Genomic DNA, 20298 nt, shown 5'->3' on the forward strand with positions numbered 1-20298 from the left:
CCATCACATTAGGGTTCTTATGCTGATTTTGAATGCAACCAGGCGATGTGCGGTCTCCTTGGAGCCTCTAGACACTTATACGATCATCAGAATAATGCACACAGAAACGGGACTCGTCTGAAAAGACGACATTGTACGCCTCCTATATCCAGCTTTGTTGTTGGACACACCACAGTAGCCATCTTTCTCTGTGCTGCATTGTTAAGGAAAGCTAAAGTAATGGACACTGTGCTGATAGTCTATGCTGATGCAAACGTTGACATACCGTACGAGCAGATACTGGGCATGCTGCAAATATGCCCGTTTTCTGACTAATGGTCTGTGATGTGGTTGTAAATTTGGAGGGCTGACCTCACAATATGCCTGTCCTTTCAGATATTAATGGACGGCATGGGACAGCAATGAGATCCTGCATGCCATTCAGTATAATCCTCAGCATTCCATACATGCCATGTTCGCTTAACAGTGGTTGGATGTCGACTAGTGCAGCGGGCGATATCACAGAACGATAATCCACACACTCTATAGGCAACAATCCTGGCTCTATTGAATTCTGACCCTTGCTGGTAAGCATTTCTTCTTATTATGCAAGGCATACCATCATATTCTGAGCACTTTCCAACCTTGCAAAGTGCTTTCCGAATGACAAATCCACTACACAACTTTTTGAAATTATTAATTCACCATGCCAAACTTTGCCTAGAAATACCATAATGACCGTTTCCAAGTTTTTGAATGCTTATTTTTTTCCTGCGATTCACATAAATTAGTATGCAACTGAATACCCACATCCAAAACTGAAACAATGTTTTTTGATACATTACTTGTGACAATGACAAAGTAGTGTTCTAGTTTGCCTTTTTGTACCTTTTTAAAAGACAGACGTCATCAGAAGTTGCTCTATATTTTTAAATAATCGAAAACAATATTCTTTTTCAGAATATCGGTTATTACTGCAAATATTAACAGTCCTCCATTTTTTAATTTTAGTTCCAGAAAATATTAACATACCAATGAAATATTAAAAGATTAAACTGTTCTTCTGTCAAAAATTTTCAAAAATACAAAACCAGTCTTGTTTTATTAAAAAATAAATAAAAAATCCCTTCATGCCAAGCTCCAACTCCCTCAAAATTGAATCTCTAATGTTAAATAAAAATTCTCTTACATTATATCACAACCTCTGATATTTGAAAATCTAAAGTACAATAATAAATACTTTTATGTTCCGGTAACGAAATTTTTTTTGCATAATTATATATTTTGTTTGCCGAAATTTGTCTTCCTAGTAAACGTATCTTATGCCGTCCAAATAAAATACTTCAAGCGTTATGTCTGAAAAGTTTTGTGTTCTATATTCTTTACCAGCTGTACCTTTCAGCGGTTTATTATTAATTCAGAATTGTATATGCATACAAAATTTATTACGTCTTATACAGCAAACTACAAATTACACTTTCACAACAGTTCAGAATCCATGCAATCGGCTTGTCACGTGACCAAACAAGTGACGTTTTTTACGTAGCAAGTCGGTCAGCCAATAGTGATTCAGCATTGTCACAGCAGGGCGTACGGCGAGTACGTTTTAGGAACATGCATACCGTGTAGGTGTTTTTGGAGCTGCTATGTGTAATCCTGCCGTACGGGCTAAATTTAAAATTACACGTCCAGTGTCGTTTGAGTTATAGCAGTTCCACGCGCGGTGTCGTGCATTTAGGTCTCTACCTATAATATTGTGTTTTCCAAGACTAAGTAAAATTTGTAAGTCAGCCAGGACTGCCGAAACATTACGTCGTGGTGGCATGTAAGTGGAGACAAAAGTGTACGTTGTGGAAGTGTTTGTTGTGAGTGTAGTAGCAGAGGCCTGTACGACCGAAAGCTGCGGAATTGTGACAGGTAGATGTGGGATACAGCGTTTTATCAGGAGTGCGGTGCCTCCCCCCTTGGGCAGGAGATGGTAGGAGATCTGTTAGATCTGTGCACAGCATAATTCTGTACAAAGATAGGTGAGGCAGGGCCAAGCTTGTGTTCTTGTAGGAACATAATATCAGGAGTGTACTCATTTATAAAATCTCGTAACTCATGAATTTTCTGAGATAAGCCATTTGCGTTCCATGTAATTACATTCAAAACATTACAAACATCACTCATTATTCACAGTATTATCAGATCCAAAAATCTCTTCAAATAATTCAAATAATAGAAAAAGTTTATCAACTTTTCTATTATTTGAATAGTGTTTGTGTATTTGTTAGTGTTTTCAGTGGCCTTTAATTCAGGCATTTTACTGGTTGTTTTACGTAACACAGTTATAAGAGAAATACCATTAAATATATACACAATATCCTTAATAAACTTAGTTATCTCAATAAGGCCAGAGAGGCCAACATCATTGAAAGAATTCTTATTTTTGTTCAACTTAGTTTCACTGCTGGTTTTAGTAATACTAACACTTTTATCATTAGAGACTGGAGTCTCTTGCTTTTTAACAGTTTGATTACCAGCAACATTAGCATAAGAGAGACCAGATTTTACATAATTACTATTTTTAACTGCATGTTTATTCTCAGATGGGGTGGTTTTAGATTTAGTAGCAGGGTTTTTGGGACCCTGAAGAACAGGAAACTTGGGGCATCCACGATAATTCGCAGGATGACCAGTTTGTCCACAATTACAACATTTTACATTTTTAATGAATTTACTGGAACATTCCTCGGTTTTATGAGGACCTCCACACTTTACACAACGAGGTTTTAATTTACAATTATCAGAAGAGTGGTGGAAGTGCTGGCAGTTATGACACTGCACAACACTTCCATTCACTTGGTAGGGCTTAATAGTCACATAGAATCCTAAAAACTTAGTCATATCATAGATTTTTTTGATCCCAGGCATTTTTTCGATTTGAATTTTAAACAAGGGCATGGGAACTCTTGTTTTTATGCGGTGCATTTGTGCTACGCGTCTGACTTTGTAGCGAAGCTGCAGTAGTTCTTCATGAATATCTTCAACCGGGCAGTCGATAGGCATTCCTCGTAGTACCACTTTAAGCGGTTTATCTAATTTTGAAAGAATCACATAATGATCAATTTTTCTCTCGTCCAGGTACCTGGTGATGTCTCGATGATCATCCTCAGTCTCAGGAAAGATTTTTAAAAAGTCCCCCTGCACCTTGCCTGCAAATTCGCATTTTACATCTTTTTTTAGTACTTTCATGAAATCGTTAAACTTAATTTCCGGCTTGACCCTAACAGGCCTTGGTTTAGTAATTTTAACATTATCAGTATCATCCATATTTACATCATTTTCAATAATTTGAACATCATCATCATTTGTACTAAGTTTTTGAAATTTGTTTTCCAAAGGGATATCAATATTACATTTAATCAATTTACTGGGGCGGGCGGTATTCTTTGATAAAATAAATCCGTCCTCATCACGGTCATCGTTAATTGATCGCTTGGCCAATTTTTTTGAGGGCCACTTGGGCTTAGGTTTACTCAAAGCATCATTAGTTACAGTTAGGCCAGCATTCTTAGAAATTTTTTCATTATCCTTACACATATCATTAATTACAGAATATAAACGTTTAATGAGTACATTATTAGCAGAAAATTCAGAACTACTTAGATCAAGGGCAGGAATACTTTGGCACTTACCTTGTATATAATCTTTCAGAGCAATTCCAATACTTCGATTTTTATCCAAGTCCTCCTGGATCGCCGCAGCACTAGCTTCGTCTTTAACAATTTCCTGGAGATTAGCACAGTTGTTCCCGCGAGAAACCAAGTCCTTGTTGATTGTGTCCACAAATCCGAGGGAACGGTAAACATCATCTTTAGTCCAAGTAACTTTCACAATTAAATCTTGCCAGTCAGGGTCGAGCGTAATATTTCCATAATCCAATATATCCGAAGAAAGTCCACACAGGGTCTTCTTGCAAGCCCAATTCACAATATCCGAATTAGATTTTTCCGGTAGCGAAGGAAACTCATTTCCCTCCATGTGTAACGTAGAGCACTATCACAGTAGAAATAAACTCAGAAATGTACAGAAATTTCACACAGAATCACTATAAGAGAAGCACTACACAAAAATCAGTAGTAAACGTGTAATCCAATTTCCGAAGAACCATGAAAATGCAAAAGTAATCATGGAATTTAAGTCGAAACAAATTCACAAACAAGATGACGGCGAAAATGGCACACTGGAACCACGAGGCACACGGAGCTAACTCAGAACACGTCCTTCACTCACCAAGTACACCAGCGAACTCCAAAAAACTCCAAAGTCCCTACACCATCTAGTGAGATCCCCGAGAAGCCGGCTGTAAGTACGTCTCAGACGGAAAGCATGGTGCGGCCTATCGGTACTGCAGATGAGATCACATGCCCGGCTGGGCTAATAAGTGATGTTCATAATTATGAATCTTGCACCAATGAGATCAGTTCAATAACACTAGGCCGCGCCCCCACACAAAACATACCCAATGTAAACATGGACTCAAGACCAGTTGAGAAGGACTTAGGTAAATTTACATTTCCTAAGAAAGTAAGTACCAAAGCCCCGCCTATCATTATTGAAGATGGCAAGTATACATGGTCCAAATACAGGGAAATGATAAGGGAAGCAGGTATTACGCTCAAATCTGGTAATATGAAGGCGCAGGATCACTACGAATTAAAAGTAGATGACATACAAACGCACAAAATTTTGACGGCGTTACTAAACTCCAAGGTAATAAAATATCATTCATTTATTCTGCCTGAGAATAAGAAAGTTTAGGTTGTAGTACGCAGCCTACCAATCGATAGTCCACTCACAGAGATCGCGGAAGAGTTAGTTGATAGAGGCTTTCGGTTAGAAAAAGTTACACAACTTGTAAGACGCCGAAATGGTGAAAAATACAATCTGCCTTTATTCTTAGTTATCCTAAGCAGAAATGAAAAGGCAAGAGGAATTCACAGCATAGTGAAGTTATGTGGTCTCAATGTTAAGGCTGAAGCCTACAAAGGTAGAAAAGGGCCAGTGCAGTGCTTTCGGTATCAGGCATTTCATCATGCTCAGGCAGCATGACCCGAAATGCATGAAATGTGCTGGCAATCATTTATCGATAGATTGCCCTAAACCACGTGAGGGGAAACCCAAGTGCATTAATTGCCAATTAGAACATACAAGCAACTACAGGGGTTGCCCGAACTTCCCTAAAACAGATTCGAAAAGCCCACCCACTAAAACGTTTAACGACAGGGTTATCACAAACAAAACTTATGCGGTTGCTGCTAGCGGTCAGAGTTTCAATAATAACACACTGAACGAAGCAAGGACCATTTTTGAAGGCCTTAAAAATCTTGTCGAAGCCATTAAAGCATCGGGAATACTACAATTAAACTTAACTTCTAGTACCGCCACTAGCAGTTTCAACGCGCAAACTAAATCCCTACCAAATCATGGGTAGTAACATCAACAGTAGAAGGCCAATTAAAATGCTAGTTTGGAATGCTAACAATCTTAGGGATAAGAAGGATGAACTCGAGGATTTCATCTACGATAATGACATAGAGATATGCTTAATTTCTGAGACACATGCCAAACCGGCTGATAGGCTCAATATTCGTAATTTCAGGTCCTACCGATGTGACAGATTGCATCACAGAGTTGGAGGCGTGGCCATATATGTGCACTGTAAATATTCTTCATGTCTCATCTTCACGGATAGAAGCAAAGGTTACGAAATTGTGGTCACTTCCATACAACTGCCCAAATTTGGGGACACTTTGTTCGCCGCCATTTACAACCCGCCGACTAACAGGCTATCAGAAGAGCTTTTCAGGTGCATTATCCCAGATTCTATGAACATTATAGACGCAGTGGCTAATCGCACCGACAGTGCAAATAGCTAACAGGCTATTCACACCACCTACGCTTGCGCATGCGCACAATCAGCCCAGGTACCAGCATTTTCCGCCGATTTCCGTAAGGTAGGCGGTAGTGAGAGCGAAAATTGTTAACCCTAACTCAGCAATAGAAAGGGTTGTCAAATGTTCACCAGCAAGAGAATAATTTGCAAGTAATAATTATCGGTTACAAAGACGAAGTCAATCTATATACATGATAATGTTCAAGAAATGATTAGATAAAATAGGGATTTAACTCTTTCGCATCCAGAGACGACCAAATCTGTTTTCAACAAACATCGAAAACGCCCGTGTTTACGAATTTGTCTTGGAATAGTTTTCCTTTCCCCCTTCTGCGGTTTCATCCATTCATCCATTGTGTGCAGTTTCATTTTAGGGGCCGGATTGCACCTGCGAACGTCAATAGCTTTCCGTATTTCTCCTTTATTTGCTTCAAAAGAATGATTGACATGTCTTTTAACAACTCGCGAAACCAATGAGCTATACGCTAACGTGGAGGGGAAAGAACTAAATAGAAAATAAACGAGGCGTTGGGGCGGTTTGCCGTTGCCTGAATGAACGGGCGCTACAGGCGACTTCGATGCGAAAGAGTTAATGATGGTTCTATTTGCAAGAGGATGTGTAATTAGTTAAAAAATCTTTAATGTATTGACAAAAAGCTACAGAAATTACTTAAATTCTTTTATTTAACAGAGAAACTTTATGCAAACTTACACCCGAGTCGTATAGCATTGGTCTGTCAGAATTATTATTCAAAAAGAAAACTTAGTGAAAATTATAATATTCTTATATATTCATCACTTTTTCAGTATCCACTCATGTTTATAGGTTAAAATGCCATATTCAAAATCAAAGTTATAAATCTGATAAATCTGATAAATAAAACCTTATAAAATCTGATAAATCATTGTGTGTGCAAATTTTTAAATCTAAAACTCTTACATTAAATTATTTCTGTCTTTTAAATTACATCTCATTATTTATTTCAATTTAATTTATTAATGTGTTTGTACTAATATTTCAAAGTTCCTTGAAGTACTTTTTGTGTCCTGAAAATGCCAAGTACTTCCATAAAAAAATAAGCAGGTATACAGAATTGTCAATAACCAATATTATATGATTCATTTAATCGCTTTTAAATCATTTCGTGTCTAAATTTTCTACACAGAAATCCTCTGTCTAATTTTTATTATCTTTCCTCCGACGAAAATTTTCAAAGAAGAATGAAAGTCTTGAATGCGCAAAACACATCTTTGAAGCTAAATGTATTCTAAGAAGCACAAAAAATGTAAACAAGACCCCCCCCACTAATCAGTCATTTAAACTATTCCAACCGTTCAGGAAAACGATAAACATTGCGAACATAAAAATCTACTCTTTTTTATATACACTTTAATAAAAAGAAATCTTTCTTCTTTTTATAAGAAAAGGAACCCATTTTCCTTTCTAAACTTTTGAAAGTCGCCAACGCTTAAAAAATGATAGACTACGCCAAGGTGGTAACCCGCCTTCAAAAAAAAAAAAAAGATTCGAGCAGTCCGCGTACGTGGAATCCGTTGCGGATCTGACATTTCAATGCGCCTGCGTGGTTGATGGTGGTGCGAATAGCTTAAGCGGCTAATCGCACCACTGGGGAGAATAGCATCGGCCACATTATAGTAGGAGGAGACTTAAACAGCAAACACAAGTACTGGGGATGCCGCGGCACCAACCATAATGTCAAAGTTCTTAAGGAATTCATAAGTAATCATCCTGTGGGGATCTATGCACCCAATTCGCCTACGTTCAGGCCGCATATTACAGGGCGCATTCCAGATATCTTGGACATTATACTGTCGAACACTAATATTAATATGATCCTGGAAGTACATGACGATCTGAGCTCGGACCACTGCCCGGTGGTAGCGACACTGGGGGCTACAAGTATAAGCTACCCAACTACTAAGACTTACAGAGATTGGACGATGTTTCATAATGTTGTTAAGAAGCAGCTCCCTAGGCCAGGAGTACTTAAAACCCAAAATGACATCGACAGGGGAATTGACTCTCTCACTGCATGCTTAAACAGCTGTTACTACGAGTCTACCAAAATCACTCATATGACAGATAAGCTTACTAAGTTCCCTAAATTTTCTAAGGCATTCAAGACTGAAACAAACCGGTTACGCAGAAACTACAATACTACCTGGGATCCGAACACGAAAGCCAAGCTCAATAGAATAAGTAAAAGACTCAGGAAGGAAATACAGGATTTCAAGCAAGAAAACTGGAATGACAAAATCCTTGAGCTTGAGATGGATTGCGATGCTTTCTGGCGCTTCACTAAAATACTTAAGCGCGCGCACCAATGCGACAGGCCTGTAGTAGCAAATGGTATGACAGCCTACACTGATAATGATAAATGTAAGATCTTCGCAAATCACTTAAAGAAGCAATTTAGTCCCAACATAACACCATGCAATAATTCGCTTGCACACCAAGTTCAAAATGAAGTTATTGAATGGCTTAAGATGCCTACTGCACTTAATGCTAGCGGGCTCACTACTCCGAAGGAGGTTACGAAGATAGTCTCTAAACTTAATCTAAAGAAGGCGCCAGGCATTGACGGGATCACCAATCTCATGATCAGGAATTTGCCTAAAAGTGGCATGACAGGACTCACAGGCATCTTTAACGCTTGTATTACGTGTTGCTACTTCCCAGAAAGCTGGAAATGTGCGAAAATATTTTTGCTTGCCAAACCCGCTAAAGACATCACTAAAGTAGAAAATTACAGGACGATTAGTCTTTTATCCAATCTTGCCAAATATTTGAAAGGATTATCTTACAGAAATTTCAGCCCTACTTGCAATTCCTACCTGATGAACAGTATGGCTTTAGGAGTGAGCCGTCTACTGCGAAACAACTAATTAGACTTGTTGAGTTCATTGGATCCGCACTCCATCATAAAAGCTGCAGAGCACTGCTCATGCTAGACGTGTCCAAAGCATTTGACCGCGTCTGGCATGAGGGTCTAATTTACAAAATTAATCAAGCTTAATATTCCCAGAATGATTATCCTACTGACACATTCTTATATCACAAACAGATTCTTCACTGTGAGCTGCAGACAGAGTCATTCTGGCTACAAGATGATGTCAGCAGGGTCCCACGGGGGTCCTGTTTGGAGCCAATTCTTTACTTATTCTATGCGGCGGATTTTCCAAGGGACAAATTAAATTGGAACACGCTACTCGCCTGCTATGTGGATGATACGGCGGTAGCAGTTAAATCAGTAAATCCTAACAAAGCCATTAGCTTTTTGCAAGATATTGTCCTTGATATTGAAGAATGGTGCTCCAACTAGAGGATTTCTATTAATGCTGATAAGTCTCAACTGCTTATCGTACTCAGGAAGAAATTAAAAGTTGTTATTCAGTCACTACCTATTCGGCCAGCGGGTACCCACAGTTGACAAGGCCAAATATCTAGGAGTTTATCTAAATCAAAGGCTAACGTGGAACACCCATATCAACTATGTAGCTAACAAAATTAAAAGTGTTGCGCAGCAGCTGAATCTTCTACTTGGTAGGTGTTCAAAATTGGACTTACGCAGGAAGCAACAAATTTATCTTTCCATTTTGCGACGTACATGTGTTACGCATCGCCAGTTTGGGCTACGGCAAAGAGCAATGAACTGCACAAATTACAAGTTGTACAAAATAAAATTTTGCGCACCATTACAAACGCACATTTCTATATTAGGAACAAACTACTGCATGATGATTTGAAGGTAGAATACATTGACGAGTACCTCCATAGAGGGGGGGGTCGCAATTTATGTCCGTAACTCCCTGCAATCCTGTATGATAAATGACGAGCGCTATAATGGGCATGAGCTAGTCACTGTGACTGTCCTCCTTCCGCATTGTGGAAATGTTTATTTCAATTCAATGTAGAACCCGCCAAAAAATATCCTTGATAAAAATTACCTGGCCAAAATTCTGGACACCAATAAGCATGTCATACTTGCGGGAGACATAAATGCCAAAAGTCAGGAATGGAGTTGTAGAAGGACGAACAAGAATGGAATTAAATTATCTGAGTTTATTAAAAATTACCCAGTTTATTTTCATGTCCCTAATGAATACACATATCTACATCAAAATCCAAATACTGGTGATATTCTGGATATTTTCCTCTCCACCATCTCTTTCTCCTTCGATCTAGAAGTACTTCAAGAACTGGATTCGGAACACTGCCCGGTCATTGCGACCCTAGGTACGAACAAGGATGTCCTGGATGAGCATATCAACACGACTAATTGGAAGGTCTTTCATGAAATTCTTACTGAATGTCACAATAATAATCTTAGAGTACGCACACCGGATGACATTGAACTTGCTGCCAATCAGCTTACTTTAGATATTCAAAATGCCTATAAAGCGTCTTCTAGGAAAATCCCTAGAAGTCAGGTTACTGATAAGTTACCTAATAGGATCAAAAATCTCATCAAAGATAGAAATAAACTTAGGAAAAAGTTTCATCTTACCTGTGATCCGAATACGAAGAAAAACATGAATAGACTTAGCAGAGAGATTAAAAAGCAGATCACTTATTCTCCGCAAACAACTTTGGGATGAGAAGATCGAGAGTTTTAATGAACCAAGTAGCTCTTTCTGGTCATTCGTAAGACGATTAAAAAATAAAACCATTGGCAATAGGCCAATTTATCACGAACAAGGCATTGCACTCACGAACATTAAGAAAAGTAACACGCTTGCAAAGCACTTTGATAAAGAGTTCACCCCGAATACCGCCCCGTGCAATCAGGAGTTCTCGACTATAGTCAGTACCACAGTGACCGACTGGATTCGTGCAAACGACATGCAAAGTCATTTACAACTCACTTCGCTTCAAGAAATCTTGAACATTATTAACCCCCCCCCGAGCGTTACGGGTTTTTTCAGGAAACGACGTAAAAATAATCGTGTTTTCCTACCAGGTCTGTCGAAAAAACGGCAAGCATTTTTACTCGAACTACTTCAAAAGCGGGCTCCCCTTACCATGTGGATATAATTAAGGTAATTCTCCTCTCCGTTGAATTTAGCGAGTGAAATTAGTTTTTCTCCCTATGGTATCTTCGTCACAAGACTGGTTGCTAAAATAGTATTTTATCTCCTATTTGGCTACTTTATAATTTGCACACTAACACATATGCTATATATTACTCGTACCTTAAATCAAGATATGTGCCGAATACAGAAAGTTAGTCAATATTCATCAGGAAGAGAAACTACGTAAAATGCTTTAAATTTCCAGTTTCTTTAAGGAATTGCTTCGATAATGGTGAAAAATTAATCTGCATTTTTTTATCCTTATTTTCTGAGGAAAGACTTTTTAATATACAAAGGGAATTTGTGAGAATTTTTTTCTCTCGTGTTCCAATTTTTCGAATACAAATTATTCGCAACTTATTTTAGTATTATGTTTATATTTAATTTTCAAATATTATAAGTTTATTCCAGTTTAAAGTGTTAGATTTAAGTAATTCTTTAGATTGCATCATAAATTTATTAGTAGTTAGTTATTTATGACACCGTTTTGACTTGTGAGAAATAAATAAAGTATTGTAATCACGAAACATTTCGATTTTCATATTTCAAAGGAAATTTCCATTTTGAATAGTTCCATCATGACGTTTACACCTACGTATGTCGCATAACTTAACATAAGATATTGAAATTTTATATTTGGGACTTATGACTAGTTTTAGCGCGACGTATGTCCGTACGTATGTATGCATATATATCGCATAACTCAACAGCAGAATAGATGAAGTGGCTGATGAATGAGATCAGGCAGTTCGACTTTTATAGAGTAAAATCACTTTGGGGGTAGAAAACAAGTAAATAGCTTGGTCAAAGGAGCTTCTTGAGAAAATAAATGTATTTTCGAGTTACAATGCAATTTCCTTGTAATTAGCTATATAACAGTTACAATGCAAGTATTTATATACTACGTGCATTATCGAGATGTTAATAGAAAACAAAAAAAAAAAAAATTCTTTGTAGCAAAATTGTTAACGATATTATTTCTCCAAGACATTTACGCAGGTGTGTATTCTTTTCTTGAATGATGAAAAATAAGTTAACAGTTTTCCGAGCAGATGCTCGAAATTATACAGCTTTGAAGATTAAGTAAGGAAAACATAAACTTTTATTTCTGGTTATGTGCTGAAAAAGATATTACCCTTTTCAAAGAAAACACCTAATAGCGGAATCTCCAAGTTGACTTCAACGTAAATATACCTCCAGGGGGTACGGAACTAAAAGCTTACAACCTTTGTACATTTTCTACTTTATATGGGAGACCATTACCTTTGTGCAAGGACAAAAAGCATCCGCTATCTATAACTCTGATCTTTCTCAGTTCTTTCATTTTGTTAACTATGACGAGAAATGGAGCTGCCGTAAATTCTAAATTTATTGCTTCTTCCAAAGACTCTGATTTCAAGTTGTGTACTTGCCGTCTGTTAGTAATTTAAGCTACCCTGACTTTAAATTCAGAAACATCCTTTCATCAGTAATTACAGTACATATAAACACAATATCATTATTTAAATTCAGACTTTAAAAACTTCATCTATGTTAAACTATGGAAAGCGCAATATATATATCTATGTATATATATGTGGATTCTTTAGTTTCAAAATCACAATTCATGCTCAAACAAAGCACATTTTATAAAACATTAATACATCTATAATATAATTCATCTATTAATACAGCATCTACATCATCTTACATCTAAAAAACAATATGTTACATCTCTTAATACCACATCTATATCATCTTACATCTCCTCTCATAAAACAAAGTGGAGAGAGTGCTATCAATTTCACTCTGCAGTCAACAGCTAAAATTTAAACAGCGCGCGAGGCAAAAAATATTAATTGTGGATTTAAAATCCCACATTCGGCCTTCCTGCTATGCGTCGACCTCGACGACATTATTCTACTTTTGACAACGTAAATCATTGGTCATCCATCTTATATCGTCGTTGTCTTCTGTAAAATAACCATCATCAAGAATAAGCCGAAACCTGAAAAGAAGTACGAAGAAAGGGGAAAAATGTGTATGTGCTAAGGACAATATTGAAAAGAAACATCTTAATTGTCCTTCATCTTTGCAACTATAACATCCTCAACAGTCCCTTCTATTTTTCAAAAATTTCATCTCAATCGAAGAGTATCTTCAATCTTTAACATTTTTGGATTTCATTATTGTTCATTTCATTTCATCTTAAAAATAACATTAACTGAAATAAAAGTCATTATTAGGTGAAACATCACAGTTCGGTTATCAGTTGTATCACTTCTGGTTAAAATGTCATAGTCAGTATTATTTTATACATCTTCTTCTGCTTGGGTCCATGGTTTTATGTATTCAGCGCATGTAGTTGTTTTTGTGAGTCTTTCATGATCTTCTTCTTTTACAACATCATAAGAGTCATTATTCTTTATTTTGATAATCTTATACGGGCCTAAATACTTTGATTTTAACTTAACGTTCGATCCAAATTGCGCTGTTGTGATTGCTACTAAATCTTTAATTTCATAACATTTTGGAGAATGTCTTCGAAAGTTATATGTGTTATATGTTTTCTTGTTTCGTTCTTGTACTTTAAATATTTGTTTCTTCGCGTCTTTTCTAAGTTCTTCTTGTTTAGCAAATAATATCTTCTCCTTAATTCATCTCATGCGATTCTTTTCAAAAGGTAGCTTTCCTTGCATTTTCAGTTTAACATGTTGAATTTCTTTTTCTTTCTCAGACAGGATTTTATTTTGATTCTCATCTGAAATTTAGCAGCTTCTACTTCATTCTTTGCTTCTGATAGTTGCTTTTGTAACGTGTCTACAGTATGTTCTGATACGGAAAGTTTTCTTTCCAAAGATCTGACTTGTTGTTCAAGAGCATCCAAATCCATTTGTAAAATAGTTTTTTCCTGGTTTAGTTGTTCTTTACCTATAATTGGTAAACGTCTGGGTCTCAAAGAAATAGGTTGGTCATCTTTTAAAATACTACCCATTTCAATATTAGTAGTAGATTTTCCTTTGGCTTCTCTTCCTTTAAGATATTCAGATGTACCAGTATCCAGTTCTTTAGCTTGAAGTTTCTCTTGCTGTTTACTCTTTCTTACTATTGATATTTCTGTTTCACCAGAATTATCTTCAACCAGTTTCTTAAATTCTGAATTCTTTCTTTTCCTAGAACTCTTTGATTCTGAAGTGTGGTTTTTGGAATCATTAATTTTTTCATTTCTCTCTTTGATTTCCTGAACCTTCTTAGGTGGAATTTTTCTTCTTCCTTTAGGAATGGGATTCTTCTCTTCCTCTACGTTTTGCAGTTTTTCTTTTCTACGTTTAACACCACATTTCTCTTCCTGAGATTCCTCTTCCTTTAATTCAACAGCAACTGTTTCTTCTATAGGGTTTTCAGTTTTATTAGCAATATGATTTTCAAATAAGTGTTTTACTTTAGACTGACATGCTTCATTAATATCCGAACAATTATCTAACCTATTTTCTTGATCAACACTTATATATATTAAATTCAATTCAGTTTCATCTTCTACTTCTTTCATAGATATGCCGTTCTTGTTTATAATAATTTCCATTTGCGAAAGCAATTCATTTCCAATAACAGCATTTTCTTTCATTGTTCCTTGAGGCACAACATAAATATTTCACTTCATTTCACAATCATCAATTCGTATGGAACCTTTAAAATAACCAATAGGCTTTACTTTATTATTACCAAAGCCTACTAGAATCAAGTCGGAAGAATTAACCTTTTGAAGACGGGATAGCCATTATAGTGGCCATAGAGTCCTCTCTTTGAAAAGACGGGGTTGTCCACTTTAGTGGCCATGTCTTTTCCCCCATTTTCCAGGCTAAAAACTGGAGTGAAATGTCAATTTTGACGTCCCTGGTGTTTTAACACCTTATGTCTTTCAAAGGTCTTCCTTTTGCGACATAGATGCACCCCTCTGAGAATCCATTAAACTACACACAATAATCTTTGTTGCAAACAGTAGGTGATTTCTTAAAGGGAGGAAAGCATTCGGTTCAAGATTCCCCGTCCTTTGGTAACTTTTATAGCTACCAAAGCCCCGGCCTCAAAAGGTTAATATTAGGTGAGCCAATTACTTTATAAATATTTTCCCATACTATATTTATATCACTTCTTGTATCAATCAGAGCTTTTACTTCTACATTATCTATCGATACAGCTTTATGCATATCATTTAACTGCTTCTTTACAAATATATGACTCACTCTGGCAAGGTCTTTTATATTTGTCTTATTTTTTATACATTCTGCGGCTACGTGACCAAATAAATTACAACGAAAGCATTTTTTTCCCTTGCTTTTATTTTTGCAAAAATTCTCCGCGTGACCAAGATCTCCGCAGTTATAGCAACGAATATTTGTTTTTATTTTACTTTCAAAATGGTCGCTTCTGGTTTTAGAATTAGGCTTGACGGATTTATTTTTATCATTATCTAATTTAATTTTTTCATATATCTTCAGTTTTTCCTGAAATTCTGCCAAAGTTTTACATCCATAAAGAATAGCTTTATTAAATGCAGAATCGTTTATACCTTTAATAACATATTCAAATAAAGCGGCGTTTTCAATATTACCTTTAGAACACATATTTTTAATTACCAAAAATATTCATATAGCGATTCCTTTTCCTGCATTTTACGTTTTGATAATAATTCGTGTAATCGAGCAGAGTTATACTGAACACTATATTCATTTACTAATAAAGCCTTAACAGCATTCCACGAAATAATTTTCGTTTCACTTTCAATAAATAATTTTGCTTTACCAGTTAAAGATCTTTTGGCGAATATCAGTTTCTGTAATTCATTTAGTTTTAACAAACTAGATACATCCTCAAAGTTTTCAATGAATTTGTCAACCGAAATATAAGCATTACCATCAAATTTAGAAATCAAACTTTCAATATCATTAATATTTATATACATATTTGAAAACTGTGAAAACAGAAATTGAACTGACGACTTACTAATATTTTGTTTTACCTCATGATCTTCATCAAAAACAGCGAAAGAAGACTCGTTGAAAATTCGAGCAGTTGATGCATTTATTTCACTATTAACAGAAATATTCCTTCTGTCATCCAATATTGCTTCATATTCCTCTATTTGTTGCTTGTAATTTGATCCCGATTCTGACAGACAGACAGACAGACAAAGTAGACAGATGTCTTGTTTTGCACCCGCTAAGTCTTTCTGCACCGATGGGCGAAAAATCAAGCATAGGTGCGAAGGAAAGGTATATAGAAAGGGGGGCAATTTCGTATTTGAGGAGAGTAAAAAGAAACTTCGTACATTTTTTACGAGTTCAAAAGGCCAGAAAGAAAAGATGGGACAAAATAAAATTTAAAATAAATGGCCCAGAAATAATATAGGAAAAAAAAAAAGAAAGGGCCTAAAGAAAGAAAAGGAAAAGAAGTAGAAAATATCCTAAAATACGATTGTGTCCATGTGTCCATGAGTGTAGTTAAGGAGTTCATCTGCAAAAATTAGTGTCTTTAAGAAGCAAACTTTAGCTAAGTTTAATAAAAAAAATAATAAATGAATGAATTCCTACATGGTAATGTGTATGCCCTAATCTTGAGACCTAACTAGAAAAGACATATATCATCACAGAGATGTACATAATATTTTAACTAAAGTAACATTAACTATTGCCGTTCCCAAAAAATTCATGTATATTTCAGAAAAACAGTAATTGACAAAATCATAAATCCATACACAGTGTGAGAGCATATCAACAAAAATAAATTATACAGTTTATTTTTCTTAAATATTAGTTTATTAATTTAACAGTTGTAATTTATTATAGTACAAGTTTAATAAATTCCGTCACCCTGTATTTATATTTGATCATAATTCCAAGTTTGATACCTGAAAAAAAAAAGGTCGGGGATCTTAGTTACAAAAATCACAATCTATACTCATCGATGGTCAAGAGATCCCCATTTTTTCCCTCTCAAGAAATTCCTAAGCACGAAGAGGGGGGGCCTCCGAAGGGTGTGAATTGCTGATAAGAACGGAGTACTGATAAGGAATGTGGCGTCTCTACGGAATAGTTACGAAGAAAAGAACCACATGACTTGCTACTATTACTAACTATTGTATAATGCTAGAATCTTATGAAAAATAATAAATAAAGAAATTTAATTGCACTCTAGTGATAGAGAAACATATATTGTATAAAGAACAGAATGTTACTTATCTGAATATTCCGTGTCAGGGCCTCTTTTAGATTTCTCGTGTTGATAGTAAGCAGCTAACAAAACATCTGAAGTTTCGAAGAAGCGAAGTTTCCTTTTTTCAATTTGATGAATGAGACATTGCATAGGAAAGGTGAATTAAACTTTTTTAGAGAGTTGAAAATATTTACTGAAACAGTTATTTAAAAAATTTCGGAGCTATGTTTAGACACTGCCTCCAGCTTTCGTGTCGCAGCGCCCTCCCCTGATCCCGATTCTGACACCAATTTTGTGGGTTCTTTAGTTTCAAAATCACAATTCATGTTCAAACAAAGCACATTTAATAAAACATTAATACATCTATAATATAATTCATCTATTAATACAGCATCTACATCATCTTACATCTATAAAACAGTATGTTACATCTCTTAATACCACATCTATATCATCTTACATCTCCTCTCATAAAACAAAGTGGCGAGAGTTCTATCAATTTCACTCGTGCAGTCAACAGCTAAAATTTAAACAGCGCGCGAGTAAAAATATTAAGCTGTGGATTTAAAATCCCACATATATATATAAATTTAAGCAGTTTATTTCGTGAAAATTTATCAGATTTTTCGTAGGAATTATTAAAACTGCTTTGTATGTAAAGTATATATATATATATATGTAATCACACATACAAAACACTGTGTATACATATGGTGATGTATGTTTGTGAGCATGTTTGTGCGTGTATGTTATATTTCCCTATTATATATCAGTATTTTATTGAAAGTAGTTGTAGACGACATTTAATAAAAAAAACTGAAAAGTATAGTAAATCTCAAAATGATAGTGCAATCATGAAACTGAATATTACATGAAATCGAAAATTTATGTGAAGCAACTATGGAATGAAAATAAATTCTAGTTAGGTCTCACAGCATACAAAATAACACTTTAATCTAACCACTTCAGTAAAACGAATGCCAAAAAATATCCTGAAGATGTATATCGGGAAAAAAATCTCCGAAAAATGCCTCACGGTAAATATGCACCTGGTTAAAAATATCGCTTTACGAATTTGGTATTTAAAAAGCTAATGTTAGTTCAATTATAAATTAAATGGTTTTATTTCTCGCGCAGTGCAGCGCGTGACGAATATTAAAAGAAAGCTAAGCCGGAAAAATTAAAAATACAAGAGCGCGTGCGTTAAATAAATAAATATCTCTTTTTGATTTCGAGAAAGTGCTGGAAAATTCTAGCGCGTGATTTTAAAATCTTATAAAAGGAGGAAAACATCTCAGTTTGTAGCAGTTGCTTAATTTGTTGTTGTTTAGAAAACTGCTGTTGTTGATTGTAGCGAATTCGCGGATTAGCGTTCTTTAGCTGTTTTGAATTACGTTCTATTGGACATTTGAGTAGTTAAAAGAAAACTACTGTGAGATATTGTAATACTGCATGATAATTTGAGAAAATTTAAGCATTTTTGTTGTGATAATAATAAATTTTTATTCATTTTTCATCGGACTTGTGCATTCATTTAGTAACGAATCCGTACGCACGCAACAATTTTTGGTGTCAGGAGTGGGATTTGAATGCCAATCACAAGAGCGATGGAAGAACAGTTAAAACAATTCATGGTAGCCTTTGCTACATTTAAAGAAGAAATGAAAGACTCTGTTAAAGAAGAAATTAGGTCCGTTAAAGAAGAAATGAAGTTGGGCCAGGAATCTGTTAAGGACGAAATGAAAACCGTTCAAGCTGGTCAAGAAAAGATTGAAGCAGGTCAAGAAGAAATGAAAAGAGAGATTACCTGCATAATAGAAAATAAATTTGAAGCTATGGAAGGCAGAATTGACACAGTTGAAAATAAAGTTGGACTAATTGAAGAAAGAGTTTCTTCGGTGAAAGAAGAAATAGAAGAAAGAGTTTCTTCTGTAAAAGAACATATAGAAGGGAGAGTTTCTGCTGTGGAGGAACGAATTGAAGGAAGAGTTTGTGCCGTCCAACACCAAATCGAACAACAAATTGATGAGAGAGTTTCTGCAGTTGCCAAAGAAATGGATACTTTAAAGAAATTCGTAGCGTCGGCAGGGAGCAGGAGTGATGATTTTAAATTCTTACCAATGCCTGCTCGTCCACCTCTGAAGCTATCCACATATGATGGGAAGACCTCCTGGCAGGTGTATAAGACACAATTTTCTATCGTGGCGGATGCGAATGGATGGGATTCCCAAGCTAAGGCCTGTCATCTCGCCGCTTCTCTAAGAGCCGACGCAGCGGATATCCTTCAGACTCTTCCCGAAAACAAAAGGTTAGATTTCGAAGCTCTGTCCGGCGCCTTGGAGTTGCGCTTTGGGGAGAAGTGTTTAAAAGACTACAGCAGGCTCCAATTAAAATCTCGTCAACAGAAGCCTACCGAAACACTTCAGGAGCTCGCCGCGGATGTTGAAAGGCTGTCCCATCTCGCCTTTTCGGAATGCCCGACAGAAACAAGGGAAATCCTGTCCTTCCAATACTTTATCGACGGCATCCGAGATACTGAAATACAGAAAGCTCTACGAATGGCGGATGTAAAAGATTTAAAAAGTGCTCTAGTGTACGCCATGAAATTTGAGGCAGCCCAGCAAGCCACTCGTCGAGACCGCCACCCAGTCAGAGCTGCTCAAGTCCAGGAGCCAGGGGATTAAGTCACCGCTCGACTTGACGATTTAACTAGACAACTGAACGCCTTGAGACGGAATATTGGTGAGAAGAAACCGACCGTTAAGTGCTGGAACTGCGGTGCTGAAGGACACATACGACGAAACTGCAAAACACCCCAGGGTACTGATGTTAAGACCGCTTCTAACAAGCAGCAGGGAAACTAATTAGTGGCCATCTCGCGGGGCGGAGGTTGCCAGATAATGAAAAGCCCCCGTTTAAAGCGCTTCAGATTTCTGCAATGAGAGGCGGCAGTAATGGACTTTTCATAATAGGACATATTAATGGAGTTCCGTGCAATATGACTATAGATACAGGAGCCAACGTCACCATCATCCAAAAAGATTTGGCTCAGCAACTAGGAAACAAACTTATCTGGACGCCGCCCTGCGTTA

Source organism: Stegodyphus dumicola, chromosome 1 (assembly GCF_044657685.1).
Source record: "Stegodyphus dumicola isolate Sdum_Otavi_A_Nest chromosome 1, ASM4465768v1".
NCBI lineage: Eukaryota > Metazoa > Arthropoda > Arachnida > Araneae > Eresidae > Stegodyphus > Stegodyphus dumicola.